This window comes from Tachyglossus aculeatus, chromosome 2 (assembly GCF_015852505.1).
Source record: "Tachyglossus aculeatus isolate mTacAcu1 chromosome 2, mTacAcu1.pri, whole genome shotgun sequence".
NCBI lineage: Eukaryota > Metazoa > Chordata > Mammalia > Monotremata > Tachyglossidae > Tachyglossus > Tachyglossus aculeatus.
The window spans coordinates 156,565,273-156,577,858 of NC_052067.1; the positions used below are offsets into that span (position 1 = coordinate 156,565,273).

Consider the following 12,586-nt stretch of genomic DNA (forward strand, 5'->3'; position numbering starts at 1 on the left):
TGCCCAAAGTCACACAGCTGACAAGTGGCAGAGCCAGGATTAGAACCCATGACCTCTGACTCCCAAGGCCATGCTCTTTCCACTGAGCCACGCTGCTTCTCAGAAGCTACTCACTTTATAACTGTGGTTGGCATATAGTAAGTGTTTAACAAATACCACAGTTATTATTATTATTATCATTATTCTTTTCCTGGTGAGCAGGCAGTCACATCTTGTGAGAGCAATCGGGATTTAGGGCTTTGGTCTTTTGCCTCTGACACAATCTAGTGCTTTTATTCAGATGGAGCTATCCCCTGTTGACTCCTGCCTCCATAATGCTTTCTGCCTGCTCTAACCATCACCAGGTTGACTCGAGTTCAATCAGTGGCATTTATTGAGCAGTTACTGTGTGCAGAGCACTGTACTATGCAGTTGGAAAAGCACAATTCAACAGAGTTGGTAAACACAATCCCTGAAAACAAGGAGTTTACAGTATAAAGGGGAGCTAGACAATAAAATAAATTACTGATAAGGGAAATAGTAGAGTATGAGAATATGCCACATAAGCTGGTGTGAGTGCTAAAGACCTTCAAGAGGCCTTCTCTGACTAAGTCCTCATTTATTATTAATAATAATAATGATAGCATTTATTAAGCGCTTACTATGTGCAAAGCACTGTTCAAAGCGCTGGTGAGGTTACAAGGTGATCAGGTTGTACTATGGGGGGCTCACAGTTTTAATCCCCATTTTACAGATGAGGTAACTGAGGCTCAGAGAAGTTAACTGACTTGCCCAAAGTCACCCAGCTAACAATTGGCAGAGCCAGGATTTGAACCCATGACCTCTGACTTCAAAGCCCATGCTCTATCCACTGAGCCACGTGGCTTCTCATTTCCTCTTTTACCACTTCCTTCTGCATCACCTTGACTTGCTCCCTTTATTCACCACCCCACCCCTGGCCCCAACAGCACTTATGTACAGATCCGTAACTTATTTATTTATATTAATGTCTGTCTCCCCCTCTAGATTGTAAGCTCATTGTGGGTAGGGAACCCATCTGCCAACTCTGTTGTGTTGTATTCTCCCAAGCGCTTAGTACAGAGTTCTGCTCACAGTATGCACTCAATAAATAGGATTGACTGATTGATTGAAGTGCTTACAGAGTAACAGTGATAATAATAATGGCATTTATTAATTACTTGTACTTCCCAAGCTCTTAGTACAGTGCTCTGCACACAGTAAGTGCTCAATAAATATGATTGATTTATTAAGCACTTACTATGTACTTCCAAGCACTGGGGAGGTTACAAGGTGATCACATTGTCCCAAGGGGGGCTCACAGTCTTAATCTCCATTTTCCAGATGAGGTAACTGAGGCTCAGGGAAGTTAAGTGACTTGCCCAAAGTCACACAGCTGACAATTGGCAGAGCCGGGATTTGAACCCATGACCTCTGACTCCAAAGCCCGCGCTCTATCCACTGAGCCACGCGGCTTCTCCGAGTACTCAGCCAAGTGCATAGGCAGAGTGGAGGGAAGAGTGGATACAGGAAGTGAAGGCTTAGTCAGGGAAGACCTCTTGGGGTAGATGTGATTTTAGGAGGGTTTTGAATAATAAAAATAATAATGCTGATGGTATTTGTTAAGCGCTTACTGCGTGAGAAGAACTGTTCTAAGCACTGGGAGGTGGGGAGAGGGGAGATCCAGGACAGAGGGAGGGCTTGGGCAATGGGTGGGTGATGAGAATGATGAGATGGAGGTACAGAGAGTAGATTGGTGTTAGAGGACCAAAATGTGCAGGTTAGGAGATCAGCAAGGTTAGGCAGGAGGGAAAACTGAATACCTAAAACCTGATGGTACTTGACTGTGCTTTGCTTCAGCAGTTTAAATAAAGAGGCAACACAGTGAGCTAACTTCTGTAAGCAAAGTACTAGAAAGCCACCAATCAACAGTGTTCTTCCCTAGTGCTTAGTTCAGTGCTTACATACATAAGCACTTAACAAATACTGTTATTACTAGCGCATGGAATAATTGTGGTATTTTTTTTAAGTACTTACTATGTAGCAAGTACTGTACTGAGTAGGTAAACGACAGTCAGATTGACACATCCCTGTTCCACAGGGGGCTCACAGTATAAGAGACAGAACATGTATTTAATTTAATTTCACAGCTGCTGGAGCAGAGACTCAAAGAGGAACAAAGTTAAGTGATTTGCCCAAGGCAGGTGGCAGAGCTGGGATTAGAACCCAGATTCTCTGACTCCCAGATACTGCTTCTCTTGCTGCTACATGTGAAAGTCATTTCATCAACTTAATATTTAATGATTACTGAGGATTTTCAAAATCCTAAGCACTTTAACAAAGTTTAACAATTCAGATCTGAGCCACATTTCTCTCTAGATATCCAAGGATTCTTAAAAACTCAGGGTGACTTTTCCTAGCTTTTATGAAATTAGAGGTAAAAAAGTGAGGTTGGCAAGCAGCGTGGCTCAGTGGAAAGAGCCTGGGCTTTGGAGTCAGAGGTCATGGGTTCAAATCCCGGCTCTGCCACTTGTCAGCTGTGTGACTTTGGGCAAAATCACTTTGCTTCTCTGCGCCTCAGTTACCTCATCTGTAAAATGGGGATGAGGACTGTGAGCCCCACGGGGGACAACCTGATCACCTTGTAACCTCCCCAGTGCTTAGAACAGTGCTTTGCATATAGTAAGCGCTTAATAAATGCCATTATTATTATTATTAGAAGGGCAAAGGTTTGACATGGATTATATATGGGAGGGACCAATGCAAATTTTGCCACAAACAGAGCTTTGTGGAGGTTTATGAAACATATTCACAAGATTAATTGAAAAGGTAAAAATAATAATAGTAGTCCCTAAAGGTTCACGATTAGAAATACAATTATTACATTTATTTTCTTAGAAGTTCCACACTATAGATACAATTAATTTGTTTTCTCCTTGAGCATACACTTCAGTTAAATACACTCTACAGTAGCTTTCTCAGTTTTATACTGGTGAGAAATGGACTTTTTCCTCAGAAAAGTATAAGAATATATAACTTTTAAACTCAAATTTCCCTGAGGACATTCAGCATTCTATTTTCACTTTCACTGTCTAAAATTATTTATGGAAAACCCCAACTCATAGAAGCTTGTGTTTCCAGCTCATCGGGAGGCCACCAAACTTTCACTCTTTAGGGTGCAACAAGGTTATTCATAAGACAACAGTTTAAAACAAACTTATATACGCCATCACAACATTAAGTGCATGGGTTTAATCAAACATTTACTTGATAATGTTGGGTGATAGGCATATGTCACGCCAGATACCCATATTTGAACACCAGTTAATAAATATTTGAGTGTCTTTGTTCTTTGCCCACAAATCTAGAAGCCCAGTTCTGGGTGAACTAAAAGAAAAGCCCAAAATTTTACAGAAGGAGGAAATATCAACTTCAAATGAAACAAAACTGGAAGTTAAAATTGCCCTTGAACTAAGAGCTAAAAGCTATAACCTTTCCTAAGTATGGTAAACATTTATCCTGACTGGTACCTGAAAGTAAAAAGAGTACTGCAGTTGGGAAAGGCAATTTTTTAACTGGGATATCTGTCCTGTTTGCTTTTGTATCTGCCAATCTAGAACTAAAGGATTGACATTTGAGTGCTGTTTTTGTTTGGTGTGTTTAACTCATGTTAAGCAAGAAGTAAAGCAGGTAGACACAAGGCAATGTCCAAAATTTAAGTGCTCTCATCTCTGGCAAGTAAAATTGTCTTGAACCCAAGGACTTGTTTCAACCTCAGAGCCAAAACAAAGTAGCAGATAACCCAACCCAAATCTTTCATAAGGCAAGTAAATCAATAATCGATCGATCAATCAATCAATGGCATTTATTGAGCACTTATTAAGTACAGGTCACTGTTCTAAGCTCTTGATAAACATTCCCTGCCCATAATGAGCTTACAGTTCAGAGGGGAGACAGACATTAATATGAATAAATATCTAATAATAAATAATTTAAAGATATGTAAATAATTTAAAGATATATCTAATTTGAAGGAAAATAACTATTTTCAAACACTTATCATTGTAGTCAATTTTCTTAACAGTATCATTCTAGTGTCTTAAAATTTAGTCAGGCTGATTATTATTACAAAATGATTTTTAAAAGACTACTTTTAAGGAGAATGCTCATTTTAAGCCTGAGCAACATCTGGAAGAAATAAACAACAATTCTTATTCCTTGATTTTGTTTCTATTTTGTTGTTGAAATTTCTTTTCCTATGCAGAATTCACCTTAAATAATGATAAAAGCCTGGCACCAAAAACACTTACAGTATTTGACTATCTTCCATAGATTTTCCTTGCTCTAGTTTCTGCTTTTTCCAGCTGCCTCTTATATTTCTTAAAAATAGTTCATGAGAGAAAAGGAAATTTCAATAAGCTATTTTTGCTTATGGATTTTCCCCACAGTTGCCTTAAGCATACCTACATTTATTTTGCTCATATTTTTCAGACTTGTCAAATGTTGGTCAGTTAAATTCCTCAGAAGCAAACCACACGTAGCATAGCAATATTCTGAAGGAGACCAAGGTATATTTTCAAGTACTGTTGAAAAATTAGCTCTATACCTCAGCAACTGCTCAGAAAAAAAATGGCTTCTACTTTATGGAATCTACAAAAAAAAAAATCAATTGCCCTTTTTGAAAGGAGCCAGATCAGTATTGTAAAAACACCAGCTACTCTGAGCTTCCAAAACATCTTTGGAAATAACCTTTGAAAATCCCAAGAAAACATGACATGTCCCTAATCCCAACTCAAATGCTGCTTGCTGATCTGATATTCTCAAGAGAACTCAAATTTTAGCACTTTCAAATAAAGCTCCAAATTAATTTAAAATTTTCAAAATAAGAATTATTGTAAAACATTAATACAAAAATGTAACTTTTGTAGAGAAATACTGTCAGTTGCTTTAAAAAAAAATAATAAAAAAGCCCTGGCGTTTCTGAAGGTTTGAGATTCAGAGACATTGGATCAATGACTTCTTCCCAAACAACTTGTAAATTTCCACAGCTTTGCTGCCTCTGGTGGTGTTTAAACTGAATCTGAAATCTATGGGTGGGGAAGGGAAAGGATAGAAGGATGCTGATAAAATGGTGTAATTGAATCTTCCTGAAATCTCTTCATTCTATGGAGATAATTTATCCTTGCCACCCAATCATATATCTTGATATATGATTGAGGTTTTTCTATTTAAACATACAGTAGTATGTCTACTCCCTAGTCATTTTGTTCCTCAGGATTGCAGACTAGTTTTAGAACTTTAATTTTGAAAAAAAAAGCAGAAGGTAAAAGCAATAAAGCAAGAGAAGTGACCGTTCATTTGACCAGAAAGTAGTTCCAAGCATAAGCTATATTTAGAATGAACTGACATATCAGAAAGGTAAACAGAGAGTTATTAACCTGTGCTACATTGGAAAGTATTTTCCTCTCTATTTTCTCAAAGTAGCTTTTCATGTGACTGGAAAGTTTCATTGATACAACAGTTCTGAAATTGCCAAAGCAAAACATGTAACCTGACTTTAAAAATTCACTCTGACACCGACCATTCCATCAATGAATTCAAGAGCGACTTATTAGAGCAATTAGGAATGGCCTACATTTCCCAGGGACATCAGTAGACCATTCTTACAATCTTTCTCCTTTCAATGCTTTTCCAACCAGAAATCACATTTATCTATTACCAAAATTTCACATCTAAAAGGAGATTGGCAGTCAGGATTATAGGTGAAGATGAGAAAATTCACCCAAATCATCTTTTTCTTTCTTAATTTATAACGGGGTACATTTTCCCAGAGTAAATTTTCTTAACATCTTTTAATTTTGAAATATGGCAAATGCCATTTAAGACGAAGGATATTATACACACATTTGTTAAAAAGAAGATATTTTAGGTTTACCTTAAAGCCAATTATGCAATCTGCTACTTTCCTTTCTTAATTGTTTGGAATGGCATGGACCTGTAACGGAGTTTACTTGTATGTACCTTTTCAGAGCTAGACAATGATTTAAAGACCGGTGGGAGTGAACAAGACAAGCCAATCAAGAACAGCACTCTATCCCAACACCTCCCTTGGTCAAACTTGCGTAAGCTCTTAAAAAAAAAAATCAAATCAATTTACCGGTGGTCACTTAGTTTAAACATCACAATTACACCAGCTTCTATTTGCTCTCTGAATTTGGCTTTAATACAAAATGAACATCAACAGAAAGACTTAATGAGATTGCTTACTAACATTTACCTCCTGTTAATTTTTCAAGACCCAATGTACAGGGGATAATCATCTTGTGATTACAAGGTAAAACAAACAAGCAAACAAAAAACCAACCTTACCTCCATTGATAATTTAGTGAAACTGTGAAGTAAAGTGTGAATTCAGCAATTAATTCATTAGCACAGCAATTATTCTCTTTTACACTGATGAAAAGTAAAGAGGAAACCAGAAGCCTGGTGATTAAAGAAAGTGTCTACACTTACCTCAAGTTTCACCTGTTAGAACAAGTTGCAATGCTGTTCATAGTGCTGATCTTTCTTAAATTTGGAAATTTTGAACCATTTTTAACTATATCCACCATTAAAGTACACTAAAAATGTGTTATTTAAAGACAATCATAGATACTTTGAAAATCAGAATTCTTAGCTTTAATGATATAAATTAAAAAATAATTGGAGTTTTCCATGAACTTCTGCATATTTTGCTCTTTTATCAAAACCTGCAAATATCCACATTACATAAAATGTTCAAAATTAACATAAGTAGTTGATATTTCATTGCTCTGCACACAGTAAGTGCTCAATAAATACGATTGATTCTCCGAAGTCAACCTGTTCAACATGGACAAGCTAATGTCCTAAAAGACAGGCAGTAGGTACAAATTGAAAATAAATTTAGAATTGAGTTCCCCTTTCCTTTTAAATACCTATAAGACTAACACACTTTTTGATGTCCAATCAGCGTCATCCTTTGATTCCAAGTTATGTCAATTTCCTTTGCTATAAAAACAACAGAACAACCCTTGGACTCTCTTCTGCTTTGTCTATGCACTTGGATCTCTGACCTTTGCTTATTTGATATTCGCTCCACCCTCAGCCTCAAAGCACTCATGCACCTACCTAGAAAACAGTATACTATGATATATAATTATAACAGATTGATTGACTTAAAATATTTATTTGTAGTATTGTGTGTCTCCCTCTGTAGACTGTAAGCTCATTGTGGGCAGGGAACACATCTACCACCTCTACTGCATTGTACTTTTCCAAGCGCCAGGAAGTGGTGTGGCGATGTGACAGAGCGCCAGCCTAGAAGCCGTAGGACACAGGTTCAAATCTGAGCTGTGCTGTTAGCCTGCCGTGTGACCGTGGGCGAGTCACTAGACTTCTTTGTACCTCAGTTTCCCCATCTGTAAAATGGAGATAGTAATACCTGCTTTGTCTCCATACCTCATGGCATTGTCATGAGAATTGAAGTGAACTAATTAGTTAATTTGTTTGCACTATAGAAAACTGAAGTATTCCCCCTCTAGACTGTAAACTTATTGTGAGCAGGGAATGTGTCTGTTTGTTGTAGTACTGTATTTTCCCAAGCGCTTAGTATAATAATAATAATAATGTTGGTATTTGTTAAGGGCTTACTATGTGCAAAGCACTGTTCTAAGCGCTTGGGGGGTTACAAAGTGATCAGGTTGTCCCACGTGGGGCTCACAGTCTTAATCCCCATTTTACAGACGAGGTAACTGAGGCTCAGAGAAGTTAAGTGACTTGCCCAAGGTCACACAGCAGACATGTGGCGGAGTCGGGATACGAACCCGTGACCTCTGATTCCTAAGCCCGTGCTCTTTCCACTGAGCCACGCTGCTTCTCTGTATAGTGCTCTGCACACGGTAAGCACTCAATAAATATGAATGAATGACTGTTCTGCACACACTAAGCTTTCAATAAATTCCATTGATGATGATGCAAAAGAAAAATTTAGCAAATGCTGAGTGACTTCTTTTTGTTTTAGTGTGTCACTGAGTCTACTTTAAAGACCTTTAATAACATTTCTTTATTGGCTTATTGTTTGTTCTTTCATTGGATTTTTCTCAATTCTTCTTCAGAGATTATTTGATGTCTCATCTCTCAGTAACAATAATAAATTATGGTATTTCTTATGCACTTTCTATGTGCCATGTACTGTATTAGTTTTATATGTATTTAAAAGGAAAGGATAACGCAATTCTAATTTATTTTAAATTTGCACCTTTTGCCTGTCTTTCAGGACTTTAACTGGTCCATGTTGAACAGTTTGACTTTGGAGAATGAAATATCAACTACTACATTAATTTTGAACGTTTTATTTAACATGGATAATTGCACGTTTTGATAAAAGAGCAAAATCAGGTCAGACACAGTCCCTGTCCCACACAGGACTCACAATCTAAGCACAAGGGGGGCACAGGTATTGAATCCTCAGTTAACAGATGAGTTGAGGCTCAGAGAAGTTAACTGATTTGCCTAAATTCACACGGCCCTTATGTGTGAATTTGTGTGTGAATTATGTGATATTCAAATATAAATTATGTGATATTCAAATATAAATTATTTGAATTTATGTGTGAATGTGTGTGCCATTATATTATGGCACTTAATCTCCCAAGCACTTAGTACAGAGCTCTGCATACAGTAAGCACTCAATAAAGAGGGTTGTTTGAAAGATTGATTGGAGCACTGAGATAGAGAAGCATCTTGGAAAGGGCACGGGCTTGGGAGTCAGAAGTCATGGGTTCTAATTCTGCTCCTCCACTTGTCAGCTGTGTGACTTTGGGCAAGTCACTTAACTTCTCTGTGCCTCAGTCACCTTTTCTGTAAAATGGGGATTAAGATTATGAGCCCCACATAGGACAACCTGATCACCTTGTATCCCCCCAGCGCTTGGAACAGTGTTTTGCACATAGTAAGCGCTTAACAAATGCCGTCATTATTATTATAAAGAGGTAGGGGTTGGGTGGTGATTAGCCCTGTTTGTGTTAATTACTAGAAGCCACGTAGGCCAGGAGAAGCAGTGTGGCTGATGAGAGGCAGGATTGCCTAGTGGAAAGACCATGAGCCTGGGAGTCGAAGGAACTTCGACTTGTCTGCTACTTATCTGTTGTGTGACCTTGGGCAAGTCACTTCACTTCTCTGTAGCTCAGTTACCTCACCTGCAAAATGGGGATTAAAACGGTGAGCCCCACATGGGTCAGGGACTGTGTCCAATCTGATTACCGTGTATCTACCCTAGGATTTGAACAATTCCTGCCACATAGTAACCACTTAACAAATCACAGCAATGCAAAAGGGAGTGGGAGAAAAGGAAATGAGGGCTTAGTCAGGGAAGGCCTCTTGGAGGAGATGTGCCTTCAATAAGGCCTTGAGTGGGGGAGAGTAATTGTCAGTTGGATAGGAAGAGGGAGGGCATTCCAGGCCAGAGGCAAGATGTGGGCGAGTGATCGGCGGTGAACTAGATTCATTCATTCATTCATTCAATCGTATTTATTGAGCGCTTACTGTGTGCAGAGCACTGTACTAAGCGCTTGGGAAGTACAATTCGGCAACAAATAGAGATGGTCCCTACCCAACCACTGGCTCACAGTCTAGAAATAATAATAATAATAATGATGGCATTTATTAAGCACTTACTATGTCCAAAGCACTGTTCTAAATTCTGGGGAGGTTACAAGGTGATCAGGTTGTCCCATGGGGGGCTCACAGTCTTAAACCCCATTTTGCAGATGAGGTAACTGAGGCACAGAGAAGTTAAATGACTTGCCCAAAGTCACACAGCTGACAACTGGTGGAGCTGGGATTTGAACCCATGTCCTCTGACTCCAAAGCCCGTGCTCTTTCCACTGAGCCACGCATAGCAACTTTCTCACACTCATAGATAAGAAAGAGGTACAGTGAGTAGGTTGGTATTAGAGGAGAGAAGTGTGTGAGTTGGTTTAGTAGTAGGAAAGCAGCGAAGAGACCAAATTCAAAGCAAGTTTATTTTGGGGAGAAATTTATTATGTGCTGATTTGGACGACTCTTTTTTTGTCCTTATTCCATTCTTTCCCTTTTCAGTCTTTTCTTTCCTCCTTTCCTACGCCATGATATAGTTCTTCTTCCCCATTACCTATGTTGGCTTCACTAAATGTTTCTGTTTCTCTCTCGTTCTCTTTCCCTCCTTCCCAGCCTGATTCTTCCCTGTTTTAAGCTTCTCGTATCTATAGGAATTTACTGGTGAATGAGGGGTATGTCAATGTTAGATAATATAGAGGGCCCAGGACGAGGAATCAGGAGACCTAGATTCTAATCCCAGCTTCCCTACTTTTCTGTTGCATAACCTTGGGCATGTCCCTTGACTTGTATGTGCCTCAGTTTCCTTATCTGTGCTATGGGGATTAAATATCTCTTTTTATGCTATGTGTTAAGTGCTTACTACAGTGTAAAGTACTGTACTAACTACTAGGGTAGACACAAGTTTATCAGGTTGGACATAGTTCCGGTCCCACATGGGGCTCACAGTATAAATAGAAAAGAGGAGGAATTAATCCCCATTTTACAGATGAGGTAACTGAGACATAGAGAAGTTAAATGACTAGTCCAAGGTCATATTACAAACAATAGGCAGAGTTGAGATTAGAACCCAGATCCTCTGGTTCTATTTTTATTATGATTACCATCATCAATATTAGCATTGTATTTGTTAAACACAGTATTGTTATTGTTAGTAATGGTTTTATTGGGATGTCTGATTCCATAAGGAAAATTATCTTTAATGCCTCTATATTAGTTCAAACCAACTTTTTTCCATTTAAAGGTCCCTCTGTAGGACCAATATGTGAAATGCAAAAGACCTATACTATGTGGCATTGATACAACTACTATGCAGTTGTCTTGCCCCTAATGACCTGGCCACTTTATTGAGAAAATTGAAATCATTAGGCATGATCTCCCCCATATCTCTCCTTCTCCTATCCAGTCCTTCCCTCCTCCTGCCCCTTCTTTAATTCTCCCATCTTTCCCAGCAGTATCTTGAGGCAATCTCCTGTCTCCTTTCAAAATCCACCCACCCATCTTGTGCATCCGACCCTATTCCTTCACACCATATCAAAACACTTACCCTCTTTCTTCCCTCCAAGTTGCCATCTTCAACTGTTCACTCTCCAGTGCCTATTCCCCATTGTTTTAAAATATGATTACGTATCCCCTATCCTAAAAAAAACCCTCCCTTGACCCCCACGACTCCCTCCAGTTATTGCCCCATCTTCTTCCTACAATTCCTCTCCAAACTCCTTGAGAGACTTGTCTTCACCTGCTGCCTCCACTCCTCTAATTCATTCATTCATTCAGTCATATTTATCAAGCACTTACTGTGTACAGAACACTGTACTAAGTGATTGGAAATTACAATACGGCAATAGACAGTCCCTGCCGATTCTCTCTTTGAACCCCTCCAATCTAGTTCCTGTCCCCTTCACTCCACTGAAAGTACACTCTTAAAGGTCATCACCGGTGACCTCTTAAGTCGTCAGATTTGTTGGGCTCTACTTCACTCTAATCCTCTTTGACCTCTCAGCTTCCTTTGACACTGTCGATCACCCACTACTCTTGGAAACATTATCCAATTTCAGTTTCGCTGACAGTGTCCTCTCCTGGTTCTCCTCCTATCTCTCTGGCTGCTTTTCCTCAGTCTATTTCATGGGCTACTCCTCGGTCCCCAACTTCCTAACTGTGGGAGTCCCTCAAGGCTTAGTTCTGGGTTCCTTCTTTATCCATCTGAACCCACTCTCTTGGAGAACTCATTTACTGTCATGACTTCAACTGCCTTCTCTATGTCTATGGTCCCCCAGTCTGTATTTCCAGCACTGATCTTTCTAATGCTCTATAGTCTCGTATTTCCTCCTGCCTCAGGACATCTCTATTTGGATGTCCCACTGACAACCTCAAATTTAGCATGTCCAAAACTGAAGTCCTCAGTTTTCCAACTAAATCCTGTTCTCTCTGACTTTTCCATCGTTGTGACAACACCACTAACCTCCCTGTCTCACAAGCCTTTAACCTTGGCATTATCCTTGATTCATCTCTCTCGTTCAACCCGCATATTCAATCTGTCACTAATTCCTGTTTGTTCAACCTTCACAAAATCACTAAAATCCACCCTTTCCTCTCCATCCAAAGTGCACTTATCCTATCCAACCTTGATTACTGAATCAGCCTCCTTGCTGACCTCCCTGCCTCCTGTCTTTCTCCACTTCATTCCATACTTCACTCTGCTGTCCGGATCATTTTTCTCCAAAACCATTTAGTCCTTGTTTTCCCAATCCTCAAGAACCTCCAATGGTTGCTCATCCACATCGAATGGAAAGTGCTTACCGTTTGTTTAAAGCACTCAATCACCTTGACCTCTCCTATATTACATCCCTGATTTCCTACTCAGGCAGCATATTTTGTGCCTCTAATTCCAATTCTCTGTACCTTTAGAATTCACTCTAATTCACTGTACCTAGTGCTCATCCATCTCGTGGTCTACCCCTCTCCCATGTCCTGC

The 12,586-nt window shown here is 39.3% G+C and overlaps 1 protein-coding gene across 3 annotated transcripts in view; it reads right to left on the minus strand.

The window, feature by feature from the left end:
- Positions 1-12,586, minus strand: part of SLC38A4 (solute carrier family 38 member 4) — a 209,610-nt gene that overhangs the window by 71,247 nt on the left and 125,777 nt on the right. The window contains exon 1 of one of the 3 annotated variants that reach the window (XM_038740868.1): positions 6,511-6,572. The exons of 1 other annotated variant lie outside the window; for it this stretch is intronic. The gene's annotated coding sequence lies outside the window, so the exon portion shown is untranslated. Of the gene's footprint in view, positions 1-5,932; positions 6,000-6,510; positions 6,573-12,586 lie in introns of those variants that run through there. One more of the 3 variants, XM_038740867.1, reaches the window with a different exon arrangement.